General features: G+C 45.0%; 2 protein-coding genes across 5 annotated transcripts in view; both read left to right on the top strand.

The window, feature by feature from the left end:
- The window catches only part of IBA57 (iron-sulfur cluster assembly factor IBA57), a 40,894-nt gene extending 26,108 nt beyond the window's left edge, over positions 1–14,786 (top strand). For both annotated transcript variants that reach the window (XM_033095804.1, XM_033095803.1), the window contains exon 4: positions 13,534–14,786. The gene's annotated coding sequence lies outside the window, so the exon portion shown is untranslated. The remainder of the gene's footprint in view (positions 1–13,533) is intronic.
- The window catches only part of OBSCN (obscurin, cytoskeletal calmodulin and titin-interacting RhoGEF), a 156,055-nt gene continuing 154,907 nt past the window's right edge, over positions 13,784–14,931 (top strand). For all 3 annotated transcript variants that reach the window (XM_033095762.1, XM_033095760.1, XM_033095759.1), the window contains exon 1: positions 13,784–13,816. The gene's annotated coding sequence lies outside the window, so the exon portion shown is untranslated. The remainder of the gene's footprint in view (positions 13,817–14,931) is intronic.

Below are 14,931 nucleotides of genomic sequence, written 5' to 3'. Positions count from 1 at the left end.
CTCTCCAACACTTGTTATTGTTTGTCTTATTGATTTATCTTGTTATTTTTAAACTGAAAGTGGGATGTGTGTTCGTTGAGTACAACTTAACAGCACAGAAGCACACGGGATGTGAAAGGGCTGTGTTTCCTACCCTCCTGAAGGTCAACACAGCCTGCCATCTGTGCACCTACAGACGTACATGTATTCATACCTTTGTGTCCACACACCGTTTCGTGTTGCTCTTTTCCAAGCTAAATCAGATTGTGCCCTCTGTGTCCTACAACTTGCATCTCCACACTGGGTACCGGTGTTGGCGGATTTATGTGTCACCTTGACTGGGCCATGGGATCCCAGACGTTTGGTCCGGCATGAACTGGGCATGTCTGTGAGTGTTTCTGGGTGAAGTTAAAATTGAATGGGTGGGCTGTGTAAAGCAGATGGCCCTCCCCAGGGTGGGCTGGCCTCGTCCAACAGGTGGAGGAAAAGGGAAAAGGGAACTGCTGCCTTGCTGTGGAGCTGGGTCATCAGTCATCTTCTGTCCTTGAACTTGGACTGGAACATAGGCTCTCCTCAGTCTCCACTTTGCTGAATAGACACATAGATTCGTGCCTCCTGTTGTTTCTGTCTCTCTAGAGAACCCTAATGCCAGTGTCTTCCCATGTCAGGGGGGACAGCCTGCCGTTGTTCATTCTGTGACTGTGCCCTGCCCCCGATAGGCATGTCCTGCGATTTATTTGATTTTCTCCCTGGAGATTGAGTTTGTTGGCAATTTTTTGCTACCATTTGCCACCTTCAATGTCCTTGTATCTGTATTTGTTGCGCACGTGTTAGAATTCCTGCAAGTCACACTTGGGGCAGCGTTTCCAAGGTTTGTTTTTGGTGGTGTTTCTTGGGCTGCCATTATGAATTTTAATGTAGCCAAATCAGTTTTTTTCTTTTGAAGTTTGACTGCTATTTTGTGTCTTGTTTAAGGAATCCTGGATGTTAACTAAGCTTACTATGATGATTATTTTGCAATATACACCTATATCGAATGATTATGTCATATACCTAAAACTAACACAGTGTTATATGTCAGTATCTCAATACAAAAGGAATCCTTGCATAAAAGTATTCGCAGTTTTCTTCTAAACGTTGTTTAAATTTTTTACTTAGGTTTTTAATTCATCTCAGCTCAATTTTTTTTATTGAAATAAGATTCATATAACATAAAATTAACCATTTTAAAATACACAGTTTAGTGGCAATTCACAATGTTGTGCCATCATTATCTTTAGTAGTTTCAAAACATTTTCATCACCTCAAAAGGAGACCCCACACTCATGACACGGTCGCTCTCATTTCCCCTACCCCAGGCCTTGACAACCACTAGTCCATTTCCTGTCTCTGTGGATGTTTCATATAAATGGAATCACAGACTATGTGGCTGTGTGTCTGGCTTCTTACATGGAGCATTGGGTTTTCAAGATTCATCCATATTGCAGCGTGTGTCAGTGCTTTATTTCTTTTTATGGCTGAATAATATTCCATCGTGTGGATATTTATTTTTTCATTCATCTGTTGGTGAACGTTTGGGTTGTTTCTCCTTTCTTGGCTATGATGAATAGTGCTGCTGTAAACAGTCATGTACAAGTTTTTTGTTGCTGAAATATGTTTGACATGTAACGTGTAAATTTAAGGTCTACAACATGTTAATTTGACACATACATCGTAATATGATTGCCATTGCAGTGATAATTAACACTTCTCCCACATCACATCATTATCCTTTCTTTTTAGTGGGGGTACAAGTCCTCGTGTGGACATGTTTCAGTTCTCTTGCGTACACACCCAGGAGTGGAATTGATGGATCATATGATAATTCTGTGTTTAATGAGCTTGAATTTTGTGAGTGGCATTGTGCTAGTTTCCTATGGCTGCTGTAATAAAGTACCACAAATTGGGTGGATGAAGACAGCAGAAATTTATTCTCCCACAGAAGTCTGAACTAAAGGTGTTGCAGGGCTGAGCTCCTTCCAGAGGCTCCAGAGGAGGGCGCTTTCTGTCTCTTGCAGCTCCTGGGGCCCCAGGAGTCCCTAGGCTTGTGGCCGTGTGACCCCAATCTCTGCCTCTGTCATCATGTGACTTCTCTCCCTGTGTCTCTGCGTGTCTATCTCAGTCTAGACTTCCCCTTATAAGGACGCCAGTGCTTGCACTGGGGCCCATCCTAAATGACCTCATCTTAACCTGATTGCACCTGCGAAAGCCCTACCCCCAAATAAGGTACCTTCACAGATTTTGGGGGTTAGGACTTTGACATGTCTTTTTCTGGGGACACCATTCATCTCTTGCCATGTGCAAAGTAGTGATCTGTCTATTTTATCAGAGGACAGCATGTGGTCCTGAGCATTCTCCCACTGGAGTGTCAGACTGTGTGTGAGCCCGTTTCCAGGGTCTCTGTTCTGCTTCCAGGGTCTCTGTAAGCTCTTAGCACATTGAGAGTCAGTGATTAGGCAGTCGGGTCTGTTTCTTGCTTGGACAGCAATCTGTCCTGGGGACCCTCCTGCACGTGCTGGCCCTGGAATATCCAGCAGTGGCCAGCTGGAGGCCCTGGAACCTCATGGTGTGACTTTGTCCAGAGCATTTCCCAGCACAGCCCTGGGACAAGAAGACGGGGTAAGAGATGGCAGGAGCTGATGCCCAGAATGTGACCCCAGGAGGAATGAGTTGAGGTCGTGCAGCTGTTCACAGACACCTATGAGGTGGGGGTGGAGCTGAAGTGACCACGTCACTTTGCAGCAAAGTTGCGGCCCTGAAAAGGGATGGTAAGATGGCCAAATTAAGTCACCTGGTTAATTGTGGCCCTTAATTCCTACTCTGGGAGTTTGTGCAGCCCAGCCCAATTCTCAGCATTTCCAGGGAGGGGAGGCAGCTCCGTGCCCCATAGTGGCTCCCAGGCCCTGTGAGCTCTAATTTTAAACCATGACAAAGAGGGGAAGGGAGGGCTCACGGCAGAGCTGCTGGCACTGGTGCCAGGGCGCTCAGACGTTCATTTCCTCAGGACATGTCAACAAGATTTTCCACAGGCCTTTTCAAAGGTTTGGCAAAAAAAAAAGTTGTTTTTTTTTGGCTTAAAATAAGTTTTTTAAGGTGCATTCTGTGGTATTTGTTTTAGTGAAGGCAGGATAGGTTATCAAAATCCTTGTATTTAAGTTGTTTAAATTCTTAGACCAGTGTTGCTTCTTAAAACAATCTATCAAATTTGGGGTCATTTTTGAATTTTCACTGGAATTAGTCATTACAACTGAATCCTTCTAGAACACTGTGAGAAAACCTTAAGGACTAATGAGAATATTTCTAGAATTTAACCAATAGCATTATAGTCCATCCCCCCCACACACCGAAAACAAAACAAAACAAAACAAAACAAAAACAGACGAGCATCACCCATGATTGAAATAAGTTTAATAATAGTTACTACTCTGAATAATAGTGACAGAATTTCCAGCATTTTGCATTTATTTTAATGTTCCGATTCAGCATATTTTAAGGTTCTGTTTTGGCTGATGCACTATTTTGACGGAGCACGATTTACGCAGGAGTCCGACTTGGTTGCCTGCCCCGTTGCCCTGTGGAACCCATTGTCTGCTGAGAAGAGAATGTGCTGTCAATCATGTCGGGCTTCTCTTGCGCGCGGTGCAGCGAGCGGTTTTGTCGTGCGTGCGTACATCGCCATCCCTTTTCTCTCTGTTCTTTGGGTTGGATAGTCTCTACCAATCGATCTTTAAGTTACCGATTCTTCCTTCCCTCAGTTGACATCTATTGTGGAGTCCCCTTGGGGAATGTTTCATTTCGTATTCCCACTTCTTTATCTCTATTCTCCATTTGGTGGCACGTGATCACGATACCTCCGTCACTTCTTCCTCGGGGCTGCCTTACATTCACTGGACAGTTATAGTAGCCGCTGTGAAGCTGTGCTCCCTAAGTCTGACATCTGGGCCCTTTTGCAGGCAGCTTGTGTTTCCTGCATTTTTTTCCTATGTTTGGGTCATTTGCCTTTTTTTTTTTGCACGTCTCATGACGTTTTAAAATTGAAAACTGGCTCTTTTAGGTACCATGTTGTAGCAACTGTGGATACTGTTCCCCTCCTCCCTCCCTGGGCTTGGTTTGGCAGCTGTCTGCCTACGAATGCGCTTGGTGACGTGGATGTGGCTAGACTGTGGCAGTGTGTCTCTCTGCCCTGCAGTGTGCATCCTTGGTGTCACTCCTCAGAGGGCACAGTGGAGCGTGGGCAAGGTCACTGGGATACAGGGATGGCAGGAGGCTTCTCTGAACGTCTGTTTCCCTTCCCCATCCTTCCGTTAAGCGGTCTGTCACACCCAGCTGCTGGGCGGGCCAGTCTGCTGTTCGCAACTACTCATGGGGCATAAATGCTACACAGTCTGAGGCTTGTTCCCAGCACAGGAGGTTAGCTGTCACTCTCCCTGGCTCTCATTTGTCAACTGTGGTTTAGCTGTTACGCTGAAAACTAAGAGGAGTAGCCTGAGGACTGAACCTTCTTGCTGTTTCAAATAAGGGCAGTTCCTTTGGGGAGCTGTTTGCAGCCCTGACTGAGATGCCTTTCCCCCAGACGGCACCCTGTTCTGTGAGTGAGCTGGGGTGGGAGGCAGTCAACCCTGGTGTTCTCAGCCTGCCACGGGGTAGGCACTGGGCAGAGGAGGACCACCCCCAAACCCTGTGCCACAGTCACCAGGAATCTAGCCTCTTGGACTGTGAGCTGAGAAATGATGGTGGCCTGCCCTGTGGTGAGATTGTACACTCCTTGACTGGGATGGGGGAGGAAGCCCCATCTTCTTGGCCATGCCCACCCTGAACAAGGGGAGCTGTCTAGCTGGGCGGGTGCTGGGTGGCTGAAGCTCCTTGGACTCACTGTTCTCACCAAGTTTTAGTAAATTTTCTTGAATCAATGTCTCTTCATTTGCTAAAGGCACTGAGGACAATTTCTAGAGATTATAAATGCTTTTTTTTTTTTTTAATTAGTTCTCACCTGTTTTACCTGTTTTGCTACAAGTAGGTCTGCACAGCAGGCCTGATGCTGTATTTTGGAAGTGGAAACTTTGTCTCTGTTTCTAAATTAAGGTGACTGCTCATGGTTCTCAGACTTGGATGGGGTTGGTCATCTGGAAGGAGCCTTAAAAACCCTCCTGCTTGGGTTCGTTTTGGGTTGTTTTGCATTGATGTGAATGACGGGGGTGAGAAGTGAAGGAAGATAGGGAAACTACTCTCTCTGAAGCCCCACGGTGCTCTGTAGTGGGTTCTGGAGAAACACCAGCCTCGTCACAACGATGGAGCAACATTCAACATAGCTGGCTGCCAGCACCCCTCCCAGCCTCGTTTATAAAAATAAGTGATGGTTAAAAGCCTTTCAAAGTGTACAGGGAGAATTCTTCTAATGACACAAGGGCCAGGGTGACTGATGTAAAGCAAAATAGCTACTTAATTCAAATGTTCAGCATTTACAACACTCCATTATGTGATAGCATTTTATCAGGATGTTAACAGAATCAAAACTAAAATACTGACTTAATTTTCAAATGGCTCTAAGGGATGGCTGTGGATGTGCAGGTACCAGGATCAGTTCGTGCATCTTTGTTTCTTGTTCTTTTCTTTTTTTTTTTCCACAAGTGTATCCTCAGTAAAGTTTTCTGTTACAATTACATTCCCCTTAAAGTTTTAGAATAGATGGGTTAGCTGGGCCCCGGGTATCTCCCAGCAGCCACAGCCAGTTCTCTGGTTCTCGGCGGATACCAGCAGGGTGCCCAACAATTCAACTCAGTTCTGACACTGTCTCCCTGGAGACAGCATCAGACCCCACGGGTTAAGGGCTCACTCCCAGAAGACTGTCCCCACTTCAGATGCCAATAAAAAATCCAGGGCCACCTACACTTCTGATGAACTGACTGCAAATCGGCGTCCTACAACCCCCACTTCAGGTTCCATCGTTTGCTAGAACAGCTCACAGAACTCAGGGACACACGTTTACTGGATGTCGTGTAATAAAGGACTTCATATAGGATGCAGGAGAAGAGCCAGAAGAAAAGGAACGTGGGGCAAGTCTGGAAGAGTCCCCATTACAGAAGTTTCGGTGCCCGTGGAGTTGCAATGCGTCACCCTGCTGGTATTTAGATGCATTCACCAGCCCGGAAGCCCCCGGGTCCCCACTATTGGGATTTTATGGAAGCGTCCTCAGGTAGACATGATCATATTAACTCTATTCGCAGCCCCCGCCCCTCTTGGGAGGTGGGGGTGAGGCTGAAGTTTCCAGGCTGCTGACCAAGCTGGTCTTCCTGTGACCAGTGCTCACCCAGAGGCCCACCCAGTGTCCTTAGAATAAAAAGTGCTGCTTTCACTCAGGAAATTCCAAGAGATTTCGGAGCTCGGTGTCAGATGCTCTAAACACCCAGGAAATTGCCAGGGATTGGGAGCTTTGTGCCAGGAACTAGGGGCCGAGACCAGACAAATCGTTCTTTTCATAACAGCTCCAGAGCTGCGTCCGTGGCCCAGCTGCCCCTTGCCGGACCCTGAGCCTAGCTGGGCCCTGGTTCTGTCCGACTCAGTTTTCTGTAAGATTAGGCTGAGTTAAGGTTGGTTAATCATTTAAAGTCCTTTTACTTAAGAAATGCTTCCTGAGGAGGATGTAAAAGTTACAGTGTTGAGCATGCGGGTGTGGCCCTGCCAACATCTGCTTCAGAACCTGAGTCAGCTTGGCCTGTAACAGAACACCACAGGCTAGAAGGCTGGTACACAACAACATTTGCTTCTCACAGCCCTGGGGGATGAAGTCCCAAGGCGCTGGCAGATCTGTGTCCAGTGAGGACCCTGTCATCTCTCTGTGTCCTCACGTGGTAGAAGGGGTGACGGGCTTCTGTGGGGTCTCATTTATAAGGGCACAGATCCTTCATTCATGGGGCTCCACCTTTGTGACCTGACCACCTCTTTAGTGCCCACCTCCTAATACCATGCCAATGGGGGGTAAGATTCAGCATGTGAATTTGTGGGGACACAGCCTACAGCTGGCTTAGCTCCCAGTGTTGTGCTGCGTGGCCCCTAAATGACCCATCAACATTTAGTCTAACACAAGCCCCATCCTCAGCCCATTAGGTCTGCACCCAGAATCCTTCTAGAATAAATGTTCTCTGAGTCTGGTTCATGCCTGAGTTGCCAATGAAGAAAGGCACCAAATCGCTCACCCCGAACTTACAGACACACACCCCTCGTTTTGAATGGGAGGGAGCATGGCTGACTCTCTGCGGGAGGGATGGCCTTGGGGGTGTGACTGAAGGCAGGTCCCCCTCCCCGCTCCCAGGCTCACAGGCCCCTCGGTTGTCTTGGGAGCAGGCAGAGGCTGAGAGTTTGATTTCTGTGTGTTTGGCTCAGGTAAGATTTTGAAATTAAGCCAATACTTATCCTGCACACTGTGACATGCTAGAGATAAACCTGTAAGATCACATTCAGAAGCTGTCAGGATGATTTCGTCAGGATGATTTTAAAAGGCCGAAGCCTCAGCTAAGTCTGTATACAGCCGGAGTTACTAGGGGAGTTCACAGCCTGCCCCTGACAAGCAGAGGCAAAAGCCAGGTGGCACTGGGGTCCCTAGCCCCTCAGGTGTCTGTCCGAATCTGTCCCCTGTGTTTTCTTTCATATAAAAGCCTCTTAGAATTCTGACCACAGAATAACCTCTGCAAAGATAATGTTATTTTTCTTCTAAAGCTCAGCTGGAAGTACCCAGATGCATAGCTAAGTGTGTGAACAGTGTGGCCCCCGTTTTGTCCAATGGGCAGGGAGCTGTCACTGTCACAAACACCTGTAACACAATTCTAACAGTGATAGCGTGAGCCCGTGTGTCATATGCCAATTCCCTCTGTACAACTCTCTTTGAAAAAGTAGCATTTTCTTTCGATTTCTCGTTTCTGGCATTGATTGGTCTAAATTTGTAATGGATGATTTTTTTTAAAGAGGCACGAAAAGATGAAAACGAAGGGCCTCTATCCTTTGAAATGGAAACAGAAAGAACAACGCAGTTTCGAACTATCTTTTTTTGTTGTTGTTGTTTTTCTTGTTTATTTTTTAAAATTAGTTACAGGTGTACAAAACCATGCAATAGTTAGACATTTCACCCCTCACACAGTGATAATCCCCCACCCCCAATCTATTGCCCTTCTGACATCGTATATATCGATTACAATTCCATTGACTCTATTCCCTGTGCTATACTCCATATCCTGTGACTATATATATATATAAATTATAGTTGACATTCATTATTATTCAGCTTCAGCTTCAGGTGTACAGGGCAGCGCTCAGGCATCTACACCATCCATGAAGTGGTCTTTCTAATAAGACAAGTGACCATCTGACACCCTACAAAATCTTTACAACATTGTTGATTATATTCCCCAAACTGTCTTTCATATCCCCATGCCAATACTGTAGTTACCAATTTATGCTGTCTAATCCCTTCCCTTCTTCCTCATCCCCAACCCCTTTGAATGAGAAGATTTGAATCAGAGACACTTGCTCCACAACGTGTTTTATTGTTGAATGAACTTTATGAAGCAGCGTGATGTGTGTGACCTAAAGAGAGGAGTGGACCAGATGGGAGAAAGAGGACAGGATATTAGCTCTATGGTGCAATTCAACACATTAATAGCTGGGAATAATTGAAAAACTGAATTAGCTTGTTTTCAATATATACGGGAAACGATTTCCTTTAGTTCCTGTGGTACCCAGGTGGTGCCCATGGTGTCTGTTGTCAATACTTTACTGTGGTAGGAGTCAACTTTATTTACCCCAAATAGATTTTATTTTGCTCCTGAAACATTCCTGGAGAAAGTTTACTTTGAAGGAGATATTTGTGTTCAGACCAGTGGCACTTTACAGAAACCTTATTTAAATCCACATGGTCCCACCCCCAGGACGGATGACCTCCGTCTCTTGGGTGGTCTTGGTGGACTGTCCACTCTGCTTCACCCTTAGATCACCTTTGTGGGGGGTCACCAGTGAGAGGTGGGCAGGCAACCCCAGGTTTTCCCCACTGGGATTTCCTGGAATTTATTTCTGTCTTTCACTTCTTTTCTGACAAGGAAATATATGCTTGGTGTTCAAAATTCGAATAGTAATACGAGGTTGTCAAGTTAAAACATCCCCCACTTCTAACGATAACCACAGTTAGCAAGCAGTTCACCACGAGTTTCCTGAATGTTTTTCTCAGTCCCCTGTGGCTTCTGACCTTGGAACGTGGGCAGTGGTGGGCTGCAAGCTCCCTCGGGCCCTGGGTAGGCATCTATCCCCCAGTGATATGTGAGGGTTCTCCACTAAGAGCCGGTCTTAGCCATGTAGACTGTCTCTCTAACTGACATCGCAGCACAGCCGTTTTTTTTTCTCTGCCGTTCTTTCTCCTGACATCTGGGAGGAAAGCCACTACCGAGACAGCCTTCGTGTCTGTTGGGAGGAAATCGGTGCTTCATAATCTGATAACTGCAGTGTCCTGTGTGGTGTTCTCTTGAACCAAGCTGGGACCTCATTGTTTCTGGTACACGGTGCAATTTTGCAACAACTTCCTTCCAGTAACATTTGTTATGTCTCTTGGGTTTTGCAGCCACCCTGTAGTGGGGCCAGGGTGAAACCAACCGCTGGAGAAGGCAGCCCCCTATCTTGGGGCTTCTGCAGTCCTGGCGGGAACCTAGAGCTCCACCTGGAGATGGACGTCACTCATCCAGGAACACTGTCCCTAGGTCCACGCTGCCCCAATGTGGGGCACACACTCAGACCCAAAAGGAGAGACAGCCCACTATGCAGACAGGTAGACAAGCAGGGTGCTGGTAAACCTCCCTCTTGGGTCCCCCTCCTCTGGAAGTGTGTGCCCTGGGACCCTGGCCTCATTCCTCAAGGCGTCAGCTCTCTGGGTACCCCAGGGACCTGCACCCAGGAGGAACCCATGGATCCTTCTCGCAGAGGCCTGTACAGCCCAGTACCCCCAGAGCCAGCTCCCCTTCCCATTGCCCCCCACTTAGCCTGGTGAGTGAGGACAAGCCAGGCTGGCAGCTTCTCCTGCTTGTATACATGGCAGTCAGCCGTTAGCCCAGGGTATCCCTCGGTCTCTCCCTTCCTCCTGGGCCCTAACCACCTAGCAGAGGGCAACCTTCCACTTTTGCCACGTTGAGGATGTCCTGGAGCTGTTTCTGGTATCCTCACTGCTGAGCCCCAAAAGCCCTGGGGCTGGACGCCAGGACCTGAGGGTTCTCTGCAGCCCTGCCTCCTAACCCAGGCTGTCATGCTGGGCAGGCCCTTTTTCCCTTGTCTTTCTGGCACATTCTACTCCCCTCTGAGTCCCCCACCACCCCTTCTCTACTCACACTCAGCTCCCAGTTGTGGGATTAGTCTCTCCTGGCCAAAGGGAAACAGTGGGAGCATAGGAACTGACAAGGTGTGGGGGAATGGGTACTTCCTTTTTCATTTGATTGCCTGACATTTATTTACTGACATGGTTTTTAGAGTTAACTGAAGTCTTCCGTTAACTCTACAGTTCAGTTCATTTTTAAACCGGTGTGTCACACTCACTAACGCAATCATTTCTTCATCCATTTTAATATCAGAGGGCATTTAGTTTCTCTCTAAAGTTTCTCCTTCAAAAACAACAGTATGCCCAAACAAGATGAACCCAAACAGGCCCACCCCAATACACAATATAATTAAAATGGCAAAGATAAAAGACAAAGAGAGAATTCTAAAAGTAGCAAAAGAAAGGCAACTAGTAACATAAGGGAGCTCCCACAAGATTGTCAGTTGATTTCTCAACAAAAACTGCAGGCCAGAAGGAATTGGCACGAAATATTTAAAATGATGAAAAGTAAGGACCTACAACCAAGACTACTCTACCCAGCAAAGCTATCATTTAGAATCAAAGGACAGATAAGGAGCTTCCCAGACAAGAAAAAGCCAAAGGAGTTCATCACCACCAAACCAGTAGTACAACAAATGTTAAAGGGAGAAGAAGAAGGAGAAGGAGAAAGAGAAGAAGAAGAACATAAATATGAATAATAAAGTGGCAATAACTATGTATCTATCAATAATCGCTTTAAATGTAAATGAACTAAATGTTGAATGAATAAGAAAACAAGACCGATACATATGTTTCCTACAAGAGTCCAATTACAGATCAAGAGACACACACAGACTAAATGTAAAGGTATGGAAAACTTATTTCTTACAAATTGAAATTAAAAAAAAGTTGGGGTAGCAATAATTATATCAGACAAAATAGACTTTAAAACAAAGTCTATAATAAGAGACAAGGACATTTCATAATTTTAAAGGGATCAATCCTTATAAACATTTATGCACCCAACATAGGAGTACCTAATTATATAAAACAAATATTGATGGGCATAAAGAAAGAGATCAACAGTAATACAGTTATAGCAGCGGACTTCAACACCCACTGAAACCAATGGACAGATTTTAACAGACAGAAAATAAATATGGAAGCAGCGGCCTTAAATGACACACCAGAACAGATGGATTTAATTGATACTTTTAGAGCTTTTCACCCCATAGCAGCAGAATATACATTCTTTTCAGGTACACCTGGGACATTTCCCAAGATAGACCACCTGTTGGGCACTCTCCACAATCAAGTCTCAGTAAATTTAAGAAGATTGAAATCTATCAAGCATATTATCAAGTGTCTTCTCTGACCACAATGGTGTGAAACTAGAAATCAATTGCAAGAAAAAAACCCAGAAAAAAACACAAACACATGGAGGCTAAATAACATGCTACTAAAAAAAAAAAAAAAAAAAAATGAATGGGTTAACAATGAGATCAAAGAAAAAAATCAAAAGATACTTGAGATAAATGAAAACGAAAACAACATTCCAAAAATCTACGAACACAGTCAAAGCAATTTTAAGAGGGAAATTCATAGCGATACAGATCTACCTCTAGAAACAAGAAAATTTTCAAATCATCTAACCTTACTTACACTTAAAGAAACTAGAAAAAAGCACAGTAAACAAAGCCCAAAGTGTAAAAGGAAGGAAATGATAAAGATCAGATCAGAAATAAATGAAATAGAGACTAAAAAGCAGTAGAAAAGATCAATGAAACTAAGAGCTGGTTCTTTAACGCTTTTGCTGTGACATTCGAATATGTTTTCCTGTGGCTTGCACTATTTAATTGATAACACTTAGTATGTTTTGAGTACTTTTTTGCACAAATTCAATATAATGATAAATTTATTACCATATATCAAAGGTATAAAATAAAAATAATGTCATTTATGTACAAAGCAGCTCAAAATGTTATTACATGCATAAAAGAGTCAAAATATCAACTTTTTATTTTTTATGGATTTTTGACGCATTTGGGAAAAAATCTTGAAATCAATTAATGTAGTTAAAGAGTTAAAAATATAAATAAAATTGATAAATCTTTACCCAGACCCATCAAGAAAAAAAGAGAGAAGACCCAAATAAATTAAACCAGAAATGAATGAGAAGTGACAACTGACACCACAGAAATACAAAGGATTATAAGAAAATACTTTGAACAGTATGCCAACAAATTGGACAATCTAGAATAAATGGATAAATTCCTAGAAACATACAGTTTTGCAAGAATGAATCAAGAAGAAACAGGAAATCTGAACAGACTGACTACTACTAACGAAATCAAATCAGTAATCAAAAAACTACCAACAAACAAAAGTTCTGGACCTGATGAATTTTACCAAACATTCAAGGAAGAATTACCACCTATCCTTCTTACACTACAGTAATACCTCAGTTTTTGAACATCTCCGTTGACGAACATTTCAGTTTACAAATGCTGTAAACCTGGAAGTAAATGCTTCCGTTTTCAAACACGCCTCGGAAGTCGAACATATCACGCAGCTTCCGCTGAGTGCAAGATCCTGAGGCCTATCTGTCGGCTATTTTCGAACGTTTCAGAACTCAAACGGTAGTATTCTAAGTGAAATAAGTCACACAGAGAAAGACAAATGCCATATGATTTCAATACCTTATAAACGAACAAACACAACAGTAACAGATTCATAATACAGAGAACTGATGGTTGCCAGATGGGAGGGGGGTTGGGGTGCTGGGTGAAAAATGTGAAAGGATTAAGAAATATAAATTGGAAGTTACAAAATAGTCAATGGGATATAAAGTAAAGCTCAGGGAATATAATCAATAATATGGTAATAACTATGTATAGTGCCAGGTGGGTACTAGACTAATCGAGGGGATCACCTCATAAATTATATAAATGTCTAACCACTGTGCTGGACACCTGAAACTAACATAAAATTGAATGTCAACTGTAACTGAAAAAGAAAACCCTTCTGTCCTCGTAGGAGCAGGATTCTCATGTGGTCAGTGTCTTCAAATTATTTGCCTTTTTGCATCCCCAGAGTTTCTAACCTCTGATACTTTTTTTTTTTCATTACTAAGCTCCAGACTGTATTTGGATTTCATCGGTTTTCCCACTAATGCTCCCCTTTTGTTTCAGGGTGTCACGAATGCTGTGACGATTGGACGTGTCATCCCATCTCCCTAGTCACGGTCTGTCATGTATATACACAGGAGAAGCCCGGTGGAGCACTGTCGATATGCAAATTTGAGCAAATTACTCCAGCCCCTGTGCACCTAAGGTCGCGCTGCTGTAAAAGGAGAAAACACCATGGTGGGGGCGGGGGGAATCCAGGAAGATCTTGACGTGAAGCCCTGGAAAGTGTTACACATCTTGGTTTTCCATACAGGTCGTGTGCTGGCTTCACCTGCATTATTCACAAGTGAGTCAAGCATCATAAACATCTTCCCTTTAAAGCTTACAAGGGAACTAAACCCTCTCCGCTGAATATATAACTGCATCTTTACGAGGGCTTGTAAGGTGACATGAGGGACACCCTGGGGACCCACTGGTTTTGCATCCACTTCCCTGAGGATGGGAGTGACGGTCCGAGGGCCACAGTGATGGAGAATGAGTCACGGCCCGGGCACTCTCCAAGCAGGGGTCTCCCCAGACAGACACTTAAAGCCTCAGGGGACCCGGTGGGCGATGGGAATCCACTCCTACATCACGGTTTCCTTGGTTGCAGCAGGCACATGGATTGTTGATACACCATGTCGGACGGTGTGTGCAGTACACCCTGCAAGAACAGGAATACCGAGGAGAGTAGACACCCTGTAAATGGCAAGAGATGCACTGGGCCCTGGGATCCATCCCCATGCAAAGGAGTTGGGTGTTTCTTAAAGAGGAAGAGGTCTGGAGCTCCCATCTCCTGGGACTGAAGACACAGGCCTGTCCTCCACTTGAATTGTGGGGACAAATGAAACAGAGCAGAAAAAGAGGGTGACTGTGGAGGACACAGGACGGGGAGGGGGGCGACTGTGGAGGACACAGGACAGGGAGGAGGACATTTTTTCTTTGTAAAAATGATCAAGAGCACACGTGCACTTCCTCCGGGCCTCACTTCTTCCAGGAGAGCTGGCCAGCATGGATGTCTACTTTGGGCCTTACACCACCGCCCAGTGCATCTGGTGTGGGTCCCCAGGGCCGTGCTATGTTGACTGTGCCCCTTCTGGGATTCTCCTTCCTCACTGTGTGCTAAGGACCAAATGTCTCCCCTCAAATTCACATTTGAAGTCCTAACCCGCATGTGACCTAAGAAGCGTCCCTTAGCAAACACCCATCTGCTAGCACCTTCATCTTGGACTTGCAGCCTCAGGAACTGTGATCAATAAATGCTGTTAAAGTCCCCAGTCTTTGGTATTCGTTATGGCGGCCTGAGATGTCCAAGACTTTGGGACAAACCCCCAGGGGACCAAGGAGAGGCCCTGGATCAGGCCGGGTGCAGGGGGCCTGCCCTGGGGAGTAGGCAAGAAGAACGGGGGCAGGTAATACAGT

This window comes from Rhinolophus ferrumequinum, chromosome 24, assembly GCF_004115265.2.
Source record: "Rhinolophus ferrumequinum isolate MPI-CBG mRhiFer1 chromosome 24, mRhiFer1_v1.p, whole genome shotgun sequence".
Lineage (NCBI taxonomy): Eukaryota > Metazoa > Chordata > Mammalia > Chiroptera > Rhinolophidae > Rhinolophus > Rhinolophus ferrumequinum.
This window is presented reverse-complemented; position numbering and strand designations above follow the sequence as displayed.